The sequence below is a fragment of the Scyliorhinus canicula genome, chromosome 2, assembly GCF_902713615.1.
Source record: "Scyliorhinus canicula chromosome 2, sScyCan1.1, whole genome shotgun sequence".
In the NCBI taxonomy this organism is placed as follows: Eukaryota; Metazoa; Chordata; class Chondrichthyes; order Carcharhiniformes; family Scyliorhinidae; genus Scyliorhinus; species Scyliorhinus canicula.
In genome coordinates this window covers 125992655-126016184 of record NC_052147.1, presented here as the reverse complement: position 1 = coordinate 126016184, position 23530 = coordinate 125992655, and positions in this window count along the sequence as shown.

The following is a 23530-nucleotide window of genomic DNA, read 5'->3' as shown; positions in this document are numbered from 1 at the left end:
GGTAAAATTTCACTGATGGTTCCTTAAGCACAGGACTAAGTCGGCTAGCTAACATAACTGGAGTTCTGGGAATTCTGTCATCTATATGAGGAGAACCATTGGAATCCATTGCCCCATTAGCCGTCTATTGGGAACTGAGAACTTACTGGATGCTCTATGGCCTATTCATCTGTTATCATGGACCTTCCCAGACAAGTGAACAATCTCGTTGATTCAAAACATCACTCAGTGTGTTTTATTGCCAGAATAGATCTTTGAACCTCCAGACTGTGCTCACCAAAAGGGCAGCACGGTGGCCTAGTGGTTAGCACAACCGCCTCACGGCGCTGAGGTCCCAGGTTCGATCCCGGCTCTAGGTCACTGTCCGTGTGGAGTTTGCACATTCTCCCCGTGTCTGCGTGGGCTTCGCCCCCACAACACAAAAACGTGCAAGCTAGGTGGATTGGCCACGCTAAATTGCCCCTTAATTGGAAAAATGATTGGGTACACTAAATTTTTTTTTTAAATCTTTGCACCAAAGGACTGCCACATCAAACAATTGCAAATTGTATATACATTAGTAAATACAAGATTTAGTTCATCAATAGAGGTTTTTGTTGTCATATTATTCCCCATTCACCCCTAACGCTCCTTAGCCCCTGCTTTCTCTCTTGAAGCCTTGGCCTCCTGTTTAGATCCTATTCCTCAAACATCAGTAACTTGTATTACCTTCTCCATGTATCATTCTACCTTTGTGAGTATAGACATTGAATGCTAGCCAGCTATATAATACTGGGAAGGGGTAGGTAATAATAATAATCTATGTTAGCATCACAAGTAGGTTTACATGAACACTGCCATGAAGTTACTGTGCAAACTCCCTAGTTGCCACATTCCGGCGCCTGTTCAGGTACACTGAGGCAGAATTCCGAATGTCCAATTCACCTGACAAGCACGTCTTTTGGGAGGCAACCGGAGCACCTGGAGGAAACCCACGCAGACACGGGCAGAATGTGGAGATTCTGGACAGTGACCCAAGCCGGGAAACAAACTCGGGTCCCCGGTGCTGTGAAGCAACAATGCTAACCACTGTGCTACCGTGCTGCCAATTGGACTCCAATCCTCTCCTTTCCTGACCTTGTCACTTCTTTCTAAGCTTCCTTGTGTATCCAACAGAGATGACTCCAACAGAGATCACTCCAGCAGAGACCACTCCAGCATAGATCACTCCAGCAGAGATCACTCCAACAGACAGAGATCACTCCAGCAGAGATCACTCCAGCAGAGTTCACTCCAGTAGATATCACTCCAGCAGAGATGACTCCAACAGAGATCACTCCAACAGAGACCACTCCAGCAGAGACCACTCCAACAGAGATCATCCAGCAGAGACCACTCCAGCAGAGATCACTCCAACAGAGAGAGATCACTCCAACAGAGATCACTCCAACAGAGACCACTCCAGCAGAGATCACGCCAGCAGAGATCACTCCAACAGAGACCACTCCAATAGAGATCACTCCAACAGACAGAGATCACTCCAGCAGAGATCACTCCAGCAGAGACTACTCCAACAGACCGAGATCACTCCAGCAGAGATCACTCCAGCAGAGATCACTCCAACAGAGAGAACTAGATATTGATCTGGAACAAGAGCCTTCTTCTCTACACATCAATGTTTATGATAGTCATTCAAGCTACGATTAGGGAACTCAGCGTAAATGAAGAATCCATTTGGGATATTCAGGTCTGGGCAGATCACTCACAGATCCTCTTTACCACAGGACAAGCTATCTTGGATGGTTTTTATTTCTTGACCTTTGCTCTTGAACAATTTTTCCAAAGGCTGTGATCTATATCCATTTAAATCATTCCATAGTAGTAAATTGTGTCATGTCTACACATTGCCCAGTCTCTAGATTTCATTAGCAAAATGCTGGGGACAGTGAATTACTAAACGTTAATGGTGAAAGTTAAAATCAAAGACTGATATATCAGTATATCAGTATTTCAGACAAAAAGTGTTTCCATGACACGTAATTTAAAAAACATTAGTTTTTGGTCAATTATCATGGTAATTTTTCATGTACCTTGCTAAAGCTATTTTTCTTCATGAATTTATCTGAGCAGCGACAGAAATTTATTATTGACACTTTTTTGTGTCACTAACCGATGTAAAGAACAGTTTCTATTCATTCTATTCCGTGTTGTGACAGGAGGATGTGAACTGTGAAGCCAAATGCAAGCGAAAAACATATTTGGGTAGCTTAGATAAAAGCAGCTCCTGAACAGGCATTGCACTCAAGAAAAATATGGATCGGAGATAAAGAATATTGTTTAAATAGGTTTAAAAAAATACTTAATATCGGCAGGATCATCATTTTTCCTCTTCAGTGTCTTCTAATTCATCCCACAACCTGTACCAGCCACCAGAACAGGCTGATTCAACCGCAACATTTTTCATTCCTTCTTTGTAAACTCATCAGAACTGATTGTAAAGCATTAAACTGATTGTTTCCAAGTGAATTGTGTGCTTAATTTGTTCTAAGTTTAGTTAAACTACTGAATCACCTTTACTGATTCAACATCTTGATTTCCTGGAGTAAAATTCTTTCTCTCTCCAGCCTTTATTTAATTCTTTATTTCCAGAGCTACCACCCACACACCCTCCCTCCCACCCGACAATCTCTATTTACATCATGAATAAAGATGACCACATTATCATTAAATAATCAGGCATTGTGGAATAAAGTTATGATAAGTTACACTGAGGTTGTATATTTTTCCTACTTTGGCCAACACAATCTCAAAAGGCCAGTTAGCTGTTGTACCATCACCAAATGCTCATCTGGAAAGATCCATAGAATCCCTACAGTGCAGAAGAAGGCCATTTGACCCATCAAGTCTGCACTCACCCTCCAAAACAACACACTACCTGGATCCACTCCCCCACCCCATCACCATAACTCCGGTTAATCTGCTCATATTTGGAGACTAAGGGGCAAATTAACATGGCCAATCCATCTAACCTGCACATCTTTAGATTGTGGGGAGAAACCGGAGCATCCAGAGGAAACCCGTGCAGACACGGGGAGAACATGCAGACTCCACACAGATAGTCACCCAAGGTTGGAATTAAATCTGGATTTGTGATGCTATGAGACAGCAGTGCATGCCACCGTGCCGCCCATGACTGTATAAGTCAAAATATCCTCCAGTTCTTACAAAGACTTATTCTAGCTTTCCTCCATCTCCTTCCCTGACAGTCACTGCAGACTATCCTGGAGATGCAGTGTTCTGCTGCTTTCCTACATCTCATATGCCACAAGACCACTTTCATTTACTTTTGCAATATTGAGTCACCTCCACCCAAACCACCATTCTTATTCTGCCACCACATTCTTACATGTTTAACACTTTGAAGATGATATGTAAAATGTTGTTCTTCCTCACCTCTCTGCATTAAGACCTTCATCACCATTATCCTTGTTTACACAATGATCCTCTTATTGTTTTCTAAGCTCCGGGAAATTGACTGTAATATTCAGATTTTCACCTTCAAATCAGCCATGGATTTCCCCGCCATCCTTCCGAGTTCTCTGTACTTGGTCCACAAATACTAGTCACCGTCAAATTTTTAAATGTACACCTTCCAATGTTAGCGGGTTCGACCTCAATAGCCTTGTCACCCCAACTGCTAATCCTTTTCTTAGCAACATGTCTCTTGTTTTCACGCTTGTTCAACTCTCTCGACTGTCGCCTTTCTAAATGTCTTTATCCCTCCTTCCTTTTCAGTGTACATTGTCTGTAATTAATTATACTTTTTAAAAACATTTTTTAAAAAGCCGATGATACATCCAATGTTTGCCATAATTTGTTCTCTGTAACATTTAATTATAAGTGGGTGTATTTTTCTTCCTCTTTTGCTGTCTGAGTGTTTGTCAGTGAGATTGGCTGCTTACCTAGATTGGTGACTTCACCATTGCTGGATGCCTGGGGATCCCTAGACATGATGGTGTCAGATTCAAATTAATGTTGAGAAAGAGACAGAGCCACAGTGATTGCTAACTCTCGAGCACTTCACGGCTGACTGCAAAACCTGGGCTTAAATAATTGTTAAGCAGTGATATAAATTAATTTAATTTATCCCACGAAAAAAAAATTTCTGGAATTTATTTTCTCCACATATGTCACTACTACAAGACACCGCTTTACCCTAAGAAATGTTGCTATGGGAAATAATGTTCTGAACATCTGGATGGATACCTGCTCGCACTATTTGATGTAATTATTGTCCATCAAACGTCAAGTAATCCAAACGATAGGAAAACATAATGAACATAACCTATTCAGAATTCTGTCAAATGAATAAGTTGCACTTCAGAATTAAGGCTCATAGATATCCATCAGGTCTCAAAACTATCCCTTATTTATAACCTGTGGCAATAAGCTCATAGCAAAAATTTGATCCTGAACCTTGTTGTGGCTATTGTTTCATTACCCCAACAAAGAAAGTTGACAAACCCTCATTCAACTTCTCAGGTACAATGTAAACAAATGACTGATGGGTTGTAATAATGTATGTAAGGAACTATTGTTCTTTCGGAGCTGTTTGAGCTCTGTGCATCATGTAAAGTTTTCAATGGCAACCCCCAGGCAAGCTACCTAATGCTGGTCTCACCTTTCAGAAAACATCAAAGAAGACCATTACTGTGAAGTCACAATAAAACACACATAATCATCTCCAAAGTAGCTTTTGTGTACACTTTTAAATCAAGTAATATATTGACTTTGTGAAAGTTCTAAAGCCAATAGGCTGCCACGTTGACCTTTAAATTCCCCACCCATGAAAACTGAACTTTAGTCCAGCAAAAAAAAACCTTTCCTCAACATTACAGATGTCATTTATTGACAGTTTGATGAAAGATATAGAAGGAAGTATTATTGCTGTCAAAATGTACAAAGGAATTTACAGTATATCATTGGTGATCATATTTCATCAAGCACAGTAATTTACTGTAACTAAATGTTTGAAAGAAATTCCAGAGTATGTATTTAATTTCAAAAAGTTCCTTTAACCAATGGAAGTAAGATGACACTGCTAGGCTTGTTTTAACAAAAACATTCAAGGGTTTCAAAAATAATGCTTTAAAGAAGGATTCTATAATACTGTCCATGCTCAAGGCACTCTGATGTGTTATTGGGAAATGCTAAATTTAACTTTTCCTTCAGAGGTTTGCTTCCCCACAGCACACCTGCATTCATTCCTCAGCTATTGGAGGAGAGATGCCAGTGACAATTATCACTGCAGTCTACTTTCATATTTGATCAACCAAATATGTGGCTACCGACTAAATTCATGGTTCAAACTTTTCAGACAAGTAACCATTCAACTTGTGGCAACACCAGTGGAAGAAGGGACAACATTAATAGAGCAGCCAATTTACATTTGAACTAGTCCTCCCACAGTCACCCTTGGAAGTGAAATTGGCAGACATATTACTCCTCACTAAGATTTGTCTATCCCTGCAAATTCGAAGGATGTAAGGTTGCTTATTGTATCCTTCGCTTCTTTGTCTTCTTCTTCCAGCACCTGGAGGTCTCTGCATTGAAATTTGCAGCTCTTCCACCATGTCCTCCCACCCCAGTGGCTGATAAACTGCCATGTGTGTGCAATCCGAAATTCAAAGGTTTTAAACCTATTTTATACCCAAGAAACAGGCAAATTGAATTTCTCTTCCTCAGTATTCTACCTTTCACCTTTGTGCACCAATTACATATTTTAAAAATATGCTATCAAGCAACTATCTTGCAAGATCCCCACATTCAGTAACTCCTTCCTCCTCTACATACATATAACAACTGCCAAAAATAACTTTTTCTCTTTTGCCTTCCCAGCTCTGGCTTCACTTTCTGAACCATAAAAAACTTCTGCAAAGAACCGCTCTGCTCAGTGCTTTACTGAATACAAAAATCTGACTTCGAGATTCGAAATGAATTGAACTTTATCACATAGACTTTAAAAGAATGTCCTGGCAGCCGTTATTCCCCACAGCTAATAAAAATTATTCCTGCTGTGATATCCAGAGTATTTATCCATCCAGACATCACAATAATGAAAGCTGCTAAAGCCTGAAATCTACAATTTAATTTAAAAATCTCACACAGTGTGTTTTGCAGTGGCAGAGCTGGCCCACATTGGCCATCAGCGAGACCGGACAATCCCATCGGCAGAATCCCTGGGCTGGATTCTCCGTCCCCTGATGCCAAAATCGCGATCGGTGATAGAACATAGAACATAGAACAGTACAGCACAGAACAGGCCCTTCGGCCCTCGATGTTGTGCCGAGCAATGATCACCCTATACCCGTAACCCAACAACCACCCCCTTAACCTTTACTTTTTAGGACACTACGGGCAATTGATCATGGCCAATCCACCTAACCCGCACATCTTTGGTCTGTGGGAGGAAACCGGAGCACCCGGAGGAAACCCACGCACACACGGGGAGGACGTGCAGACTCCGCACAGACAGTGACCCAGCCGGGAATCGAACCTGGTACCCTGGAGCTGTGAAGCATTTATGCTAACCACCATGCTACCGTGCTGCCCTTATGGGACGGAGAATCCTTTTTGATGCCACTATTGGGAGCGGCGCCGGTTTTTGTATTCTCCGCTCCCTGAAAAGCGGAGTACTCTCGGAGTACACCGTGCCGATTATCCACGGCCTCGGGCCATTGCCTGAGGCCTGCCCCATCTTGCTCCATCCCCGACCGACCGAGTTCCCGACAGTGTGGGTTACATGTGCTCACATCGTCCAGGAATCTCGCATGACGGCTGCAGACTGTGGCAGTGGCGGACGGCTGATCCGTGGGCGGGGGGGGGCTTCATTCGGGCTGGGGGCGCTGTGGGCAGGCAGTCTGGGTCCGCGAGCTGAGTCCGCCATGAAGCAGGGCGCGGCCGCTGCAGGCCGCCGCCATGCGCAAGCGCGGCCACGGAACCGGAAATGCTCAGGGCCATATCGGGACCTGGATCTGCGAGCTGTATGCTGCCTCCCTACTAGCCCCCAGTAAAACGGGGAATCGGTGGCCATTTTGCGCCAGTTGACCTGTTGTAAAACGGCCACCATTTTCACGCTGGCGTGGGGACTTCATCTCCAAAACGGAGAATCCAGCCCCCTATATCTCCATTAATTAGGAGAGCGAAAAGGGGACACGAAAGGATACTGGCAGGCACAAATAAAGGAAAATTCTCAGTTCTTTTGCAAATACATTAAGATAAAAGATAACTAGGGTGGACAGCACAGCGGCACAGTGGTTAGCACTGGGACCACGGCGCTGATGACCCGGGTTGAATCCCGGCCCCGGGTCACTGTGTGGAGTTTGCACACTCTCCCCATGTCTGCGTGAGTTTCACCCCCACAACCAAAAGATGTGCAGGGTAGGTGGATTGGCCACGCTAAATTACCCCTTAATTGGAAAAACAAAATAATTGGGTACTCTAAATTTATTTAGAAGAAAAATAACTAGGGAAAGAGTACGGCCTATTAAGAAGCACGGTGGTGATTTGTGTGTGGAGCCGGAGGATGAAGGTAGGGTTGTAAATGAATACTTTGTGTTGGTGTTCACATGTGAGAGGGATGGTGTGGGCATAGAAATCGGGGAGAAGGACTGTAATTAAATTAATAGACAGAGAGGAGATTCTGAGTTGTCAGTCAGGCTTAAAAGTAAACAAATATCCAGGGCCAGATGAAATGTATCCCAGGCTTTGAGTGAGACAAGGGACGGAATAACAGAGCTGCTGGCAATAATTTTCAATTCCTCTCTGACCACAGGAGAGGTGTCAGAGGACTGGATGATAGCCAATGTGGTCCAAGTAATCAAGAAGGGAGAGGGTTACACTAGGAAACTGCAGGTCTGTCAGTCTAACCTCAGTGATGGGGAAACCATTGGAAGCAATTCTGAGGAACAGAATTAATTTGTATTTGGAGAAGCAGGGATTAATCAAGAATAGTCAGTGTGGTTTTGTTAAGGGGAGGTCATGACTGACCAACTTGATTGAATAAGTGACCAACTGTATAGATGACTTCAGCAAGGCTTTTGATAAGGTCCCACATGGGAGTCTGATAGCGAAGGTAAGAGCCCATGCGATCCAAGGAAATTTGGCAAATTGGATCCAAAATTGGCTGATTGGAAGGAAACAGAGGGTGATGGTTGAGGGGTGTTTTTCTGACTGGAAGCTTGTGTCCAGTGGGATCCCTTAGGGATGACTGTTGGGGCCCTTGCTGTTTGTGGTTTATATAAATGATTTAGGTATGAATGTAGGAGGGTTGATTAGTAAGTTCGCAGATCATATGAAAATTGTTGGATGGTAAATAGTGAGGGGGGTAGCCTTAGGTTACAGGAGGGTATAGATGGGCTGGTCAGATGGGCTGATCAGTGACATAGAAACATAGAAGATAGGAGCAGGAGGAGGCCTTTTGGCTCTTCAAGCTTGCTCCACCATTCATCACAATCATGGCTGATCATTCAACTCAATACCCAAATCCTGCTTTCTCTCCATTACCTTTGACCCCATTCGCCCCAACTGCTATATCTAGCCGCCTCTTAAATATATTCAATGTTTTAGCATCAATTACTTCCTGTGGTAATGAATTCCACAGGCTCACCACTCTTTGGGTGAAGAAATGTCCCCTCATTCGTTCCGAAATGGTTTACCCTGAATCCTCAGACTGTGACCCCTGGTTCTGGATACACCTATCATTGGTAACATCTTCCCTGCATCTACCCTGTCTAGTCCTGTTCAAATTTTATAAGTCTCTTTGAGATCCCTCCTCATTCTTCTGAACTCCAGTGAGAACAATCCTAACCGAGTCAATCTCTCCTCATATGACAGTCCCGGCATCCCTGGAATCAGTCTGGCAAACCGTCGCTGCACTCCCGAGAGAGCAAGAACATCCTTCCTCAGAAAAGGAGACCAAAACTGCACACAATATTCTAGGTGTGGGCTCAACAAGGCCCTGTATAATTGCAGCAACACATCCCTGCTTCTGTACTCAAAACCTCTCGCAAAGATGGCCAACATACTATTAGCCTTCTTTACCGCCTGCTGCACCTGCATGCTTACCTTTAGCGACTGGTGCACAAGGACACCCGGGTCCCACTGCACACTGCCCTCTCCCAATTTACAACCATTCAGGTAGTAACCTGTCTTCCTGTTTTTGCTTCCAAAATGACTAACCTCACACTGGGCTGTTTAGCACAGGGCTAAATTGCTGGCTTTGAAAGCAGACCAAGGCAGGCCAGCAACACGGTTCGATTCCCGTACCAGCCTCCCCGAACAGGTGCCGGAATGTGGCGACTAGGGGCTTTTCACAGTAACTTCATTTGAAGCCTACTCGTGACAATAAGCGATTTTCATTTTCATTTATCCAAATTATACTGCATCTCCCACTGATTTGCCCACTCGCCCAACCTGTCCAGATCATGTTGTAGGATCTCTCCATCCTCGTCACAGTTCACCTTCCCACCCAACTTGGTATCATCTGCAAACTTTGAGATGTTACATTTTGTTCCCTCATCCAAACCATTATATATATTGTGAATAGCTGGGGTCCCAGCACCGATCCCTGTGGCATCCTGTAAGTTACTGCCTGCCAATTTGAAAAGGTCCCATTAATTCCTACTTTTTGTTTCCTCCATGTCAACCACTTTTCTATCCACCACAATACACTTCCCCCAATCCCATGCCCTTTATTTTGCACAGTAATCTCTTATGCAGGACTTTGTAAAACACCTTCTGAAAGTCCAAATATACCACATCGACTGGCTCTTCCTTGTACTGGTTACATCTTCAAAGAATTCCAACAGATTTGTCAAGTATGATTTCCCCTTCATAAATCCGTGCTCACTTTGATTGATCTTGCCACTGCTTTCTAAATGTTCCACTATAAAGTCCTTGATAATGGATTCAAGCATTTTCCCCACTACCGATGTTAGGCTTACTGGTCTATAATTCCTTGTTTTCTCTCTACCTCTATACGTATTTGAATATTGCAGTGCCAATAGCTACCCTCCAATCTGCAGGGACTGTTCCAGAGTCTATAGAATCCCGGAAGATAAACACCAATGCAGCCACAATTTCCAGAGCCACCTCCTTAAGCACTCTGGGATGCAGATTCTCAGGCCTTGGGGATTTATCCACCTTCAGTCTCATCAATTTTGCCAGCACCATTTCTCTGCTCATATTGATCTCCCTTAGTTCTTCCCTCTCACTAAACCTTTCATTCTCCAACATTTCTGTATCTGATTGGTGTCTTTTTTTGTGAAGACAGAACCAAAGTATGTATTCAATTGCTCAGCCATTTCTTTGTCCCTTATTATGCATTCCCCTATTTCTGTCTGTCGGGGGCCTACATTTGCCTTTACCAATCTCTTTCTCTTCACATATCTATAGAAACTCTTCACGTAAGTCTTTATGTTCCCTGAAAGCTTACTTTCCTACTGTATTTTCCTCTTCTTATTCAATCCCTTGGTCCTTCTTTACTGAATTCTCAACTTCTCACAATCCTCAGACCTATTATTTTCTTCCTTATATTGGATACTATTTATCATTTCCTTTGTAAGCCATGGATTGGCCCTCTTACCCCGTTTGCTTTTGTGCCAGACAAAAATGAACAGTTGCTGTGTTCCTCAAATGTTTGCCATTGCCTATCCACTGTCATCCCTTTAAGTAACTCGCCCCAATCTATCAAGGCCAACTCACACCTCATATCTTCATATTTTTCTTTATTTTTTTTTTATAAATTTAGAATACCCAATTAATTTTTCCAATTAAGGGGCAATTTAGTGCGGCCAATCCACCTACCCTGCACATCTTTGGGTTGTGGAGGCGAAACCCACGCAAACACGGGGAGAATGTGCAAACTCCACACAGACAGTGACCCAGAGCCGGGATTCGAACCTGGGACCCGGCGCCGTGAGGCAACAGGGCTAACCCACTGTGCCACCGTGCTGCCCCATATTTTCCTTTATTAAGATTCAGCCCCCTTGCCTCTAAATCAACTACTTCACTTTTCACCTTGATAAAAAATTCTATCATGTTATAGTCCCCAAGGGGTCTTGCACAGCCAGATTGGCAATGATTCCCTTCTCATTACACAGTACCCAGTCTAAGATGGCCTGCTCTCTAGTTGGTTCCTCCATATATTGGTCAAGGTAACCATCCCGTATATACTCCAGGAATTCCTCCTCTACGGCATTGTTGCTAATTTGATTTGCCTAGTCTATGTGCAGAGGATATTTACCAGGAGGTTACCTGGAATGGAGAGCTTTCTCTATGAAGAGAGATTGGATAGACTGGGGTTGTTTTCCTTGAAGCAGAAGAGAATGAGGGGAGACATGGTAGAGATGCATAAAATTATGAAGGACATAGATGGAGTAGACAGGAAGAAACTATTCCCCTTGATCGAGGGATTAATGACCTGGGGCATAGATTTAATGTAAGGGGCAGAAGGTTTAGAGGTGATGTGAGGAAAGACATTTTTATCCAGAGGATGATGGGAGTCTGGAACTCACTGCCGGAAAGGGTGGTGGCAGCAGAGAAACTCATAACATTAAAGAAGTATTTAGATGTGCAGTTGTGATGCCAAGGCATAAAAGGCTATGGGCCACATGCTGGAAAATGGGATGAGAATTGTTAGGTGACTGTTTAGGCACAGACATGATAGGCAGAAGCCCCTTTTCTGTGCTGTAGACCTCGAAAACTCTCTGACTATTACATAAAGACCTGCTTCTTCAGTTCCAATATGGGGCTCTAGCAGGCAAATTATGTCCATGAAGTGATAAGTGTCAAGACATACAATGAGGTTTCACTCGCCAACTGATAATCCTTCAACATTAAGTTGAAGGATTTGGAGAGCAGGCCCAATTACAATGAAGCCAGAGGGCAGCTCAATATTGCAATTGGTACAAAGGGCCTTTTTCAGAATCATTCAATTAGCTCTTGGTATTCAATCCTCTGGTAGAACCATTAGCTTCCCCAGGGGACCTCGGATACTGATGGTGGGCATGACATTAACATGGAAACAGGGAAACCTTGTGTGTCTTCCGGTGGTGGCCATGAGCTGAGCAGTCGCACGAAAGGCGGCTCTCGTCTCAGAACATCAACCTAGGCCGTTTAACCCCAATAAAAGGGCACCAAAAGTGTTCATAATTCCCCAGTCTAATGCCCCACTGACTGCACTGCCAAGCAGGATGGGAAAGAATCAGCTGTCCAGCCGAAAAACTAATAAGGATGAAGGGAGGGAAACCTCTGCCTCTGAGTAGGGAACGCGTAAGTGGAGGCACAGAACCGATGAGGGTCGGCCCCGCAGAACTTCTAGCTCAGTCCCAGGTGCTGATGGACAAAGTGATGTGCTTCATCACCTTTGGGTTCCAGAGACTTTGGGAGGAGATGAGAAGAAACCTGCCGGCAGCCATCGAGGTGGCAGTGGGGGCCACGACAACCCCCATGAGGAAAGCAATATGGAGCAGAGACCAGAAGCCCAGGTAACAATGACACGTGACCTTGAAAAAGCCACCACGGGCCAAGGGGACTAGATCATGGCACTCGAGGTTGAGGTGGTGAGGCTGGTCAAGGCCGAGAAGGGGTTGACGGATAAAGTCAACGACCATGAGAACCGATCGTGTTGGCAAAGTCTGAGAATCGTGGGGCTTCTGGAGGGAATGGAGGGGAGAAACCCCACAGAATACATAGCAGCAATGTTCGGGAAGCTGGTCGGCGAGGAGGGCTCCGCCAAGACCCCAGAGGTAGACCACATCCTCAGGTCACTTTGGCAGCAGTCCAGGGCTGGGGAACCAGCATGGGCGATACTCGTGAGGCTGCACAAGTACCATGACAAAGAGCGGATCCTGAGGCGGGCGAAGATCAGGAAAGAAGGCAAGTGGGAAGGACATTCAACGGTGCCAAATCCGCGCTATACAAAAGTGGGATGAAGTTTGGCATGCTCTTCCTTGCCAAACTGTGGGCCACATGTCAGGGCAAAGAACACTACTTTGACACCCCGGAGGAGACAAACCCGGAGGTTTGTCCATAAAAATGGACTGAGCAACCAACAATAGAGGGTAATGGTGATCTGCAAGAATTTGAGAGGGGAAGGGTGACTGATGCACCATCAATTGGACACTAGGCGAAGATGCAATCCAAACAAAAGGCTTTAATACACAAAGCGGGTGACCCCCGGGTGGCAGAGGTCCGCGTGGAGGGTTCAGAGGCGGTCCACTTGTGCGTTGGCACAGGTGCCGCGGGACAGGGCATCGGGAGGCTCATTTAGCTTCCCAGGATGATACAAGATATCGTAGTTGTACGTGGACAACTCAATCCTCCACCGCAAGATTTAATCGTTCTTTATCTTGCCCCTCTGTGCATTATCGAACATGAAAGCTACTGACCGTTGGTCTGTGAGGAGGGTAAACCTCCTGCCAGCCAGATAGTGCATCCAATATCGCACAGCTTCGACTATGGCCTGTGCTTCCTTCTCAACCGAGGAATGTCAGATTTCGGAAGTGTGGAGGGTCCGGGAGAAGAAGGCCATGGGTCTGCCTGCTTGGTTGAGGGTGGCTGCCAGAGCAACATCAGCCGCGTTGCTCTCGACTTGGAAGGGGAGGGACCCGTCGATAGCGCACATCGTGGCCTTTGCGATGTCTGCTTTGATGCGGCTAAAGGCCTGGCGGGCCTCCATCGACAGGGGGAATGTGGTGGACTGGATGAGTGGACGGGCTTTGTCGGCGTAATTGGGGACCCATTGTGCGTAATATGAAAAGAAGCCCAAACAGCGCTTGAGGGCTTTGAGGGAGTGGGGGAGGGGAAGCTCCATCAGGGGGCGCATCCGTTTGGGGTCGGGGCCGATCACTCCATTACGCACTACGTAGCCGAAGATGGCTAGACGGTCGGTGCTAAACACGCACTTATCCTTATTGTAGGTCAGGTTAAGGAGTTTTGCAGTACGGAGGAATTTGCGGAGGTTGGCGTCGTGGTCCTGCTGGTCGTGACCGCAGATGGTGACATTGTCGAGATACGGGAAGGTCGCCCGTAAACCGTGTTTGGCAACCATTCTGTCCATCTCTCTTTGGAAGACACTGAAAGGAACCCTTAAAAAGTGGTAGTGTCGCCCATCCGCTTCGAACGCAGTGTACTTTCGGTCACTCGTGCGGATGGGGAGCTGGTGGTAGGCGGACTTAAGGTCCACCGTGGAAAAAACCTTTTACTGCACGATCCTGTTAACAAGTTCGGAGATACGGGGGAGAGGATACGCGTCCAGCTGCGTAAACCTGTTGATGGTCTGACTGTAGTCTATGACCATCTGATTTTTCTCCCCGGTCTTAACCACCAGCACTTGTGCTCGTCAGGGGCTGTTGCTGGCCTCGATAACCCCCTCCTTCAGAAGCCTTTGGACTTCGGACCTGATGAAGGTCCGGTCCTGGGCACTGTACCGTCTGCTCCTGGTGGCGACGGGTTTGCAATCCGGGGTGAGGTTTGCAAACAAGGATGGGGGATCGACCTTAAGGGACATGAGGCTGCAGACAGTAAGGGGGGGCATAGGGCCCCTGAAGTTGAAAGTTAAGCTCTGGAGGTTGCACATGGAAATCTAACGCCAGGAGTGCTGCCGCGCAGAGGTGGGGAAGGACGAAGAGCTTATAATTTTTATACACCCTCCCCTGGACCGTGAGGTCCGCTATGCAGCACCCTGTGATCTGGACCGAGTGCGAACCGGAGGCCAGAGCGATTTCTGTTTAAACGGATAAAGTGCGCAGCGTCTTACCGTGGCGGGGTGGACAAAACTTTCCGTGCTCCCGGAGTCCAACAAGCAGCTCATCTCGTGATCATTGAGGGAAATCTTCGTGGTCGCCGTGGAAAGCATGCGGGGCCGTGACTGATCCAACATCACTGAGGCGAGTCGTGGCAGGAACTCCGAGTCATCATCCGGCAGCGAGTGGTCACTTGTGGGGTCCTCGGTGCCGATCCAAGATGGCGGCGCTCGTCGGCCGCACATGGTGGGGGGGTGAACAAAATGGCGGCGCCCTGGGATTGCACGTGGAGTCGGGGGCCCAAAATGGTGGCGCCCGGTGATCACTCGTGGCGGTGGGAGTTGGGGGCAGCTAGGTCCGCGGGGCATGTGAGGAGCACAAGGGGGACCCGCGGTCACTGCTCGGGACTGCAGCGACCGCCTTGGAATGGCAAACAGTTGCATAGTGGCCCTTTGTGCCGCAGCCTTTACAGGTTGCGGTGCGGGCCAGGCAGCGCAGGCGGGGGTGCTTGGCCTGGCCGCAAAAGTAGCAGCGGGGCCCCGTGGGTTTATCGGGGCACAGTGCTGCGCAGGCCTAGGGGGGGTCAGAGTCTGCGGAGATGAGGGGGGTCACGTTCCATGCCGCCCAGGGGGCTGCCGCGCAGTCGGGAGCGTATGTGTGGGCATTGCGGTTGGTGATATTGAGAGAAGAGGTGAGGGCCCGTGCCTCAGCGAGGCTTAAAGTTTCCTTCTCCAAGAGTCTCTGGCGGATCTGGGTAGATTGAATACCCGCCACGAAAACGCCTCGAATTAAAAGTTTGGTGTGCCTGGCCGCAGAAACATGTGGACAGGCGCAGTTCCTCCAGACCCTCCAGAACAAGGAGCATCTGGTAGAATTCATCTAAGGACTCACCGGGCAATTGCTGTCTCGTGGCCAGCAAATGCCGTGCGTATACCTGGTTCACCGGCCGGATGAAATGTCCTTTTAGTAAGTCCATCGCTGTGTCATAGTCTGTCACGTCCTCTATGAGCATGTACACGGCGGTGCACACGCACGAGTGGAGGATATGGGGCGCGATTCTCCGCCCCCCCACGATGGGTCGGAGAATAGTGGGAGGGCCTTCCCAACATTTTTCCCAACCTCCCGCTATTCTCCCCCCCCAAGCCCGCCCCCCGACACGAATCGCTGCTCGCCGTTTTTTTACGGCGAGCAGCGATTCTCCCCAGGCCGATGGGCCGATTTCCCAGGCCTTTATGGCCGTTTTCACGAACTGCAACACACCTGCTCTCACCGTTCGTGAAAACGGCCGCAAAGTGCCGTTCTGGGGAACCATGGCACCGATTGGCACAGCCGCACCACGGCCTTGCCAAGGGTGCCATGGGCCCGCGATCGGTGCCCACCGATCGCGGGCAGCGGGTACGAACCCCGCGCACTCTTTGTTCCTCCGCCGCCCCGCTGGATCAGTACGCGGGGCGGCTGAGGGGCATAACGGCCCGCGCATGCGCGGGTTTCACGCATATGCGTGATGACGTCAATGCGCGGATTGGAGCCATCCAATCCGCGCACGCGCGGCTGACGTCATCATATGCGTCAGCCGTCGCTAGCTTCGCTAAGCCCGCGATGCCGAAGTTCACGGGGCCCGGCTGCTAGCCCCGACCGGGGAGCAGAATCGGGTCCCGGGAGGGAGAGCGGAGGCTGCCGTGAGACACGGCCGGTTTCACAGCAGCCTTCACGACTCTCCGCATTTGCGGAGAATCGCGCCCATGAAGTTTTTGTTCCCTCGACGGGCGGTATTCGGCTGTGCTTAAATAACTGTTTAAACACGCCAGCCAGTGTTTAAATGCAGCTGTTGCATTTGTTGCGTGCGGGTTGAGTCGAATGCACTCTGGCTTGATACAAAGCTCCATCTTTTAAAACTTGTGTATTAAATTGATGCACCATCAATTGGACACGAGGCGAAGATGCAATCCAAACAAAAGGCTTTAATACACAAGATGTGTTCCCGGCAGTAGACGTACAGAAGAAATGGCTGACTGCCGGGGAACATGGGTTCTTATATCCCCCCCCCGTAGGTGGAGCTACCTACCTCTCAGCCAATCGGTTGAGAGGCACATGACTTACCTGGATCAATGGGCAGCGAGTCCTCTGAACCAATGGCAGCTCACCTCTGAAGGTACCGTAATCCCCCTAGTCATACTACCACAGTGACCATAGGCAGAGGCAGGGAGGGAGTGGGGGAGGTAAGAGAGAGGTAGATTGGGGTTAAATTGGGGAATCCGTTGAAGGAGCAGCCTGGTGTACGGGAGTACAGCGAAGGAGGAAGCCACAGTGCACCTCCCAGGAGGGAGGGAGCACGTGGCAGAGGGGAAAGGGAAGACAGAACTTCAGGGGAAACAAAGGGTGAAAAGGGGGGATCGGGGGAGGGAGAGAAGGGGTAAAGCCAAAGGGGGAGAGGCAGACGAGGAGGGGGGACCACAAGGGTAGGAGGTACAGGGTGGGAAACAAAGGGGGGCTAGGAGGAAGGGAGAGAGGAGGGTAAAGCGCCGGTTGTCGCTGGTGACTCGTGTAGCTCAGGGGTCGGTGATGGGACCACAACGTTTCACAATTTTCATGAATGATCTGGAAGAAGGAACGGAGGACATTGTTGCTGAGTTTGCATTTGATACAAAGATATGCAGAGGGACAGGTAGTATTGAGGAAGCCAGGAGGCTGCAGAAGGATAAGCTGGGTGAGTCGGCAAGGAAGTGACAGATGGAATACAATGTGGAAAAGTGTGAGGTCATGCACTTTGGTAGGAAGAATGGAAGCATAGACTATTTTCTAAATGGGGAAATGCTCAGGAAATCAGAAGCACAAAGGGATTTAGTAGCCCTTGTTCAAGATTCTCTTCAGGTTAACGTGCAATCAGGAGTTAGCAAGGGAAATGCAATGTTAGCATTCATGTCGAGGGTGCTTACATTAACACATCCATGACGTTACTGTGAAAATCCCCTTGTCACCACATTCCGGTGCCTGTTCGGGTACACTGAGGGAGAATTCAGAATATCCAATTCACCTATCAGGCACGCCTTTTGAGACTTGTGGGAGGAAACTGGAGCATCGGGATGTTTGGGGGGTCGAGTCCCTAGGATATGAAAAATCATCTTACAGTGAGGGCGACACATAGGATGCCTGGCCCTAGCGAACCTCCTATTCTACCACTGGGGGACAAACGCAGTGAGAGTGAGGGTGGCTGAGGGAACCGGAGGCAGATTGGGTCCGAGGAGAGATTCCGTGGCATGTGGAAGAAGTTCACAAATCTCTCTGCAGACATGTTCACAACTGGAAACTAACTGTGGAGGAGGGGAGGGGGGGTGAGAAGATAGGAAGGGAGATGGGGCATAGGAAGGGGGCGGATAAGAATTGGGGGACAAGGAGCTCCGCCGGGATGGAGCTCTCACATAGCAGAGGAGAAACGGGAAGGCCATTTCACAGTAGGGGACACGGAAATTTTCTACAAACCGGGAAGGCAGACCATGCTAACATCCCACGACGACTCAGGGTGGGGAGGGAGGCAGGACTCCACCCCCCCCCTCCCCCCTCCGTTCTCCACCCCTGCCACAGCAAAACAAATGTAATTAAGAAAAAATGTGAAGAATTCTGGTGGTAATTGTAAATGTGGATGTACAATTACATGTAATTCTTATTACTAAACGTTAAAAATCCCAATAAGAACATTTAAAAATAAATATATGATGCACACTAATGTAAATAATGTAAGGAAATAATATTACTGGATCTACTGTTGCAGACGTGGTTGCAGCTTGAGATACTTGTGTTAGTGTTGTTGTTGTATTGGTTACAGATGCATGGTGGTACAGTGGAAAGTACAGCTGCTCCATGGCGCCGAGGACCCAGCTTCGATCTGGCCCTGGTTCACTGTCCATGTGGAGTTTGCACATTCTCCCCATGGCTGCGTGGGTCCCACCCACAACCCAACGATATGCAAGGAAGGTGGATGGGCCACGCTATATTCCACCTTAATTGGGAAAAAAGAATTCGGTACTATTAAATAAATAAATAAGTTATTGTTTTGGTTATTATTATTATTTTTATATCTTTCTGCAAAGTTTTGATATTAAGTGCAAAAATTCCACTAAAAGTATTTTTTAAAAACACAGTGGGCGAGATTTTCTAGCTTCCCTGCGATATGTTTCTCGGTGGCGGGAGTCGGTCCGCTGTTGGTCGGCGGTGGGATCTTTTGTCCCGCTGCTGCCAATGGGATTGCCCATTGAATCCACACATGCCAATGGGAAATCCACAGCAGGGGTGCGCTGTCAGCAGGATTGGAAGATCCCGCCGGCGTGAACAGCCAGAAGATCCCTCGAAAATAGGAGCAGGAGGAGGAGGCCTTTAGACCCTTCGGCCCTGCTCCATCATTCATTCTGATCATTGCTGATCATCCAACTCAGTAACCTGTTCCAGCTTTACCCCTATATCCTCTGATCCCTTTAGCACTGAGAGCTCTTTTTAACTCCTTTGTGAAAACATTCAGGGCGCGATTCTCTCACCGCGGGGCCGGCCCAGAGAATCGCCGCGAATCATGCCACGCCGCCCCAACTTCGGGACGCGATTCAAATCAACGCCATTGGCGTCGGCGCGGCGCCGGCTGGGGGTCACTCTACAGGGCCTCCCTGGCATTCCCTGGGCTGAGCGGCCATACCAAGAAACCCAAGTCCCACCGGCGCCGTTCTAACCTGGTCTTACCCTGCGGGACCTCGGTGTGGAAGGGTCCGGGGGGTGGCCTGTGTGGAGCGGGGGGGGTGGTCTGACCCCAGAGGGGCCTACGCTGTGGCCTGGCACGCGATCAGGACCCACCGTTTGGCGGGCCGGCCTCTCGGGCTGGGGGCCTCCTTTGTTCCGCGCCGGCCCCTGTAGCCCTACGCCATGTTGTGTCGGGGCTGGTGTGAAGAAGGGATATACCGCACATGCGCAGAAATCGCGCCGGTCCCAACGCGCATGCGCGCGTTGGCGCCGGTGCCACTGTGCATGCGTGGACCCCACAGCGCCCATCCAACGCTGGGATCGACAGCTGGAGCATGTTGGGTCGCTCCAGTGCTGTGCAGGCCCTCTGGAGGGGCCAGAATTGCTGATACTGAGGACATGTTGATGCCGTCGGGAAACGCGATGGCATTTACGACTGCGTCAACAATTAGCCTCAGGATCAGAGAATCCCGCCAACAATGTTTTGGCCTCAATTACTCCCTGTGGTAGCGAATTCCACAGGCTCACATTCTCCGGTAAGGAATCTCTCCTCATCTCAGTCTTAAATGATCTATCATATCTTTATTCTGTGATCCTTGTTTCTGGACTCTATTGCCATCGGAAACATTTTTCCAGTATCTACCCTGTCTAGTCGTGTTTGAATTAAAAAAATTTTTTTTTTAGAGTACCCAATTATTTTTTTTCCACTTTAGGGGCAATTTAGCATGGCCACTCTACCTACCCTACACATCTTTGGACTGTGGGGGTGAGACCCACGCAGACACAGGGAGAATGTGCAAACTCTACACAGTCACCCAGAGCTGGGATTGAACACGGGTCCTCAGCGTTGTAGGCAACAGTGCTAACCACTAGGCCACTTCTGTTTGAATTTGCTAGGTTTCTGTTATGACACCCTTGGGGGCCAAGAACTGTGCTCCATATGATTCCCCCCTTTCACCTCAGAGTGTGAAACCCCCTGGGAATTGGTGTTTTCCCTTAACAAGGAGGAACCTCTCAGTATAAAACCCTGACCTAGGTGCAGGTCAGGGAGGGTGAGAATTCGGGGAAAGGAGTTGTAGCTTTGTGATTTTGTGCATACTTAATTGAAAAAAAAATCAATTGGGTACCCTAAATTTATAAAAAAAAAAGAACATCCTTCCCCAGATAAGGCGGCAGAAACTGCACACGATATTCCAATTGTGGTCTCACCAAGGCCCTGTATAACTGCAGCAAGCCATCCTAGTTCACAGATCGATTATCTTCAAGATCTGCGACGTTCTTATCAATTGGCAGGGCAGGCTCGAGGGGCGAATTGTCCTCTCCTGCTCCTAATTTGTATGTTTGTCTGTTAACTGCTCAATGACAGTGATACTTACATGATTTAGCTGAGGTTCAATGAGTTTTCCAAGCTTTTTGGAGTTTACTGGTTAGATCAATTGAGGGAGCTGAAGAGATGGAAGGAAGATTTACCAACAAGTGCAGAAACTAGAAACCTCATCCTGTCAGCTTGTGCTTTTTTGCTTTGTTCAAAGGCTACTTTGAAAGGTTGTTTTGACTACTTTTGAGGTTTGTATATTTACTCTCGCGCTCTGGAGATCAGCATGATTTCCATTTATTCTCTGTTACGTTGGGCCTCAGATGATGATCAACAACATCTTGCTCAACACAGATCTGTGGCTCCACAGGAGAGGAGGGGATCGGGAGGAAGTTTCTTAGCATCTCCCTTGTGTTCTGCGCTTTCAGAGCAATGGAAAAAGATCAGGGTAGCTGTACCAAAGAGTCAGCATAGGTGGTATGGACTGACTGGCCTCCTTCATTCAACAAATGACAGTAATGCATATGTTGGACAGATGGGTAATGAATGGTTGTTTCAACGACTTTCCGCATTGTGTCTATGAACGTGGTACCTCACTCCTGCTGCCCAGCAGACGAGCAACTTTCAGCCGACCTTTACTTAACCAGCTGGTTTCCCATCAGTGGAGAGGAATTTCTCCCTACAGCCCCCACCATTACATCCATCGCTAAAATGAGGACTTCATCATCCTAATTCATGTTTCGCTCCCAACTACAAGATCCATTTAAATTATATACTTGGAGTGTCCCCTTAAATACTGGAGTTGAAATCAACTCATGTGGGTCACCATCACGTCCACCCAAGGTAACTGGCTAAGAAAACGTAAACAATAATAATAATCGCTTATTATCACACGGCGGCTTCAGTAAAGTTACTGTGAAAAGCCCCAAGTCGCCACATTTCGGCACTGGTTCGGGGAGGCTGGTAAGGGAATTGAACCCGCACTGCTGCCTTGTTCTGCATTCAAGCCAGCTGTTTAGCCCAATGTGCTAAACCAGCCCCTAAATAATACGGTACTGCAGGGCAGCAAGGTAGCTTCATGGTTAGCACAGCTGCTTTATGGCGCCAAGGTTCCAGGTTCGATCTTGGCTCTGGGTCACTGCCCTTGTGGAGTTTGCACATTCTCTCCGTGTTTGGGTGGGTTTCGCCCCCACAACCCAAAGATGTGCAGCATAGGTGGATTGGCCACGCTAAATTGGCCCTTAATTGGAAAAAATGAATTGGATACTCTAAATTTATTTTTAAAAATATAATATGGTACTGTAATGCTGTGGTTGACAGACTTGCTGCGCCTCTATCCCACAGAGTAGTCATATTGGGCTCTAAATAGAAACCCAGTTTCTCTCTCCACAGACGCCGCCAGATCAACTACGTTTTTCCAGCATTTTCTGTTTTTTTAATTTATCTAAAGCCTGCCTGCCACCTACAAGGCAAAAGTCAGGAGTATGATGGAATACTTTCGACTTGCCTGAATGAGTTCAGTTCCAACAACACTCAAGAAGCTCAACATCATCCAGGACAAAGCAGCCTGCTTGATTGGCACCCTATCCACAAACTCCCTCCGCCACCAACACACAGTAGCAGCAGTGTGCACAAGTCGCATTGCAGGAACTCACCATGGCTCCTTAGGCAGCACATTACAAACCCACAAACACGATCATCTAGAAGGACAAGCGCAGCATGACTCATGGGAACACCACCAGCTGGAAGAAGTTCCCTTCCAAGCCATTCACCTTCCTGACTTGGTAATATATTTCCGTTCCTTCACAGTTGCTGGGTCAAAATCCTGGAACTCCCTCCCTAGCAGCACTGTGGGTGTACCTACGCCATAAGGACTGAAGTGGTTCAGAAGACAGCTCACCATCACCATCTCAATGGAAATTAGGGATGGACAATAAATACTGGCCTAGCCAGTGACACCCACAGATGAATAAAACAAATAAAGACATTGCAGAATAATGGCCACTGACATACTTAACTGTGTCTCTATGGTCAGCCACCGCCTCCGAATTATTCAATTGAACACTACTTCATGAAGGCCATGGGGTTGCTATGAAGAGTGCCATGCCTGTTTGGTTCCACCTGTGGCACTCTGAGTACTTTTATTTTCTGCTGAATGTTTCCTTCCCATAAGGAAAATGGTGATTCCTTTGAAACCGGCGGCTGTAACTCCCTGAACCATTTGTCGACTGGATATTATCTGATGTGGCACATGTGGAGCACGATTCTCCGCTCCCCATGCCGGGTGGGAGAATCGCGGGAGGGCCGGGCAACTCACGACACGGCCCGCTGGCGCCCCCCCCGCGATTCTCCCACTCCCCGCTCGGAAGAATTGCCACTCGCCGTTTTCGCTGCCGTTCGCGACGGGTTCACGACGGCGACAACCACACCTGGTCACTGCCGTCATGAACATGGCGCAAAACGCTGGTTTGGCGCTTGCGAGGGGCGGAGAGGGGAGTGAGCACCACGGCCGTGCTCGGGAGGGGACTGGCCCGCGATCGGTGCCCATTGATCGTTGGGCCGGCATCTCAAAGGGACGCACTCTTTCCCCTCCACCGCCCTGCAAGATCAAACTGCCACATCTTGCGGGGCGGCGGAGGGGAAGATGGCAACCTGCGCATGCGCGGCTGATGTCATTAGGCACACCGGCCACGTCATTCTCGGCACG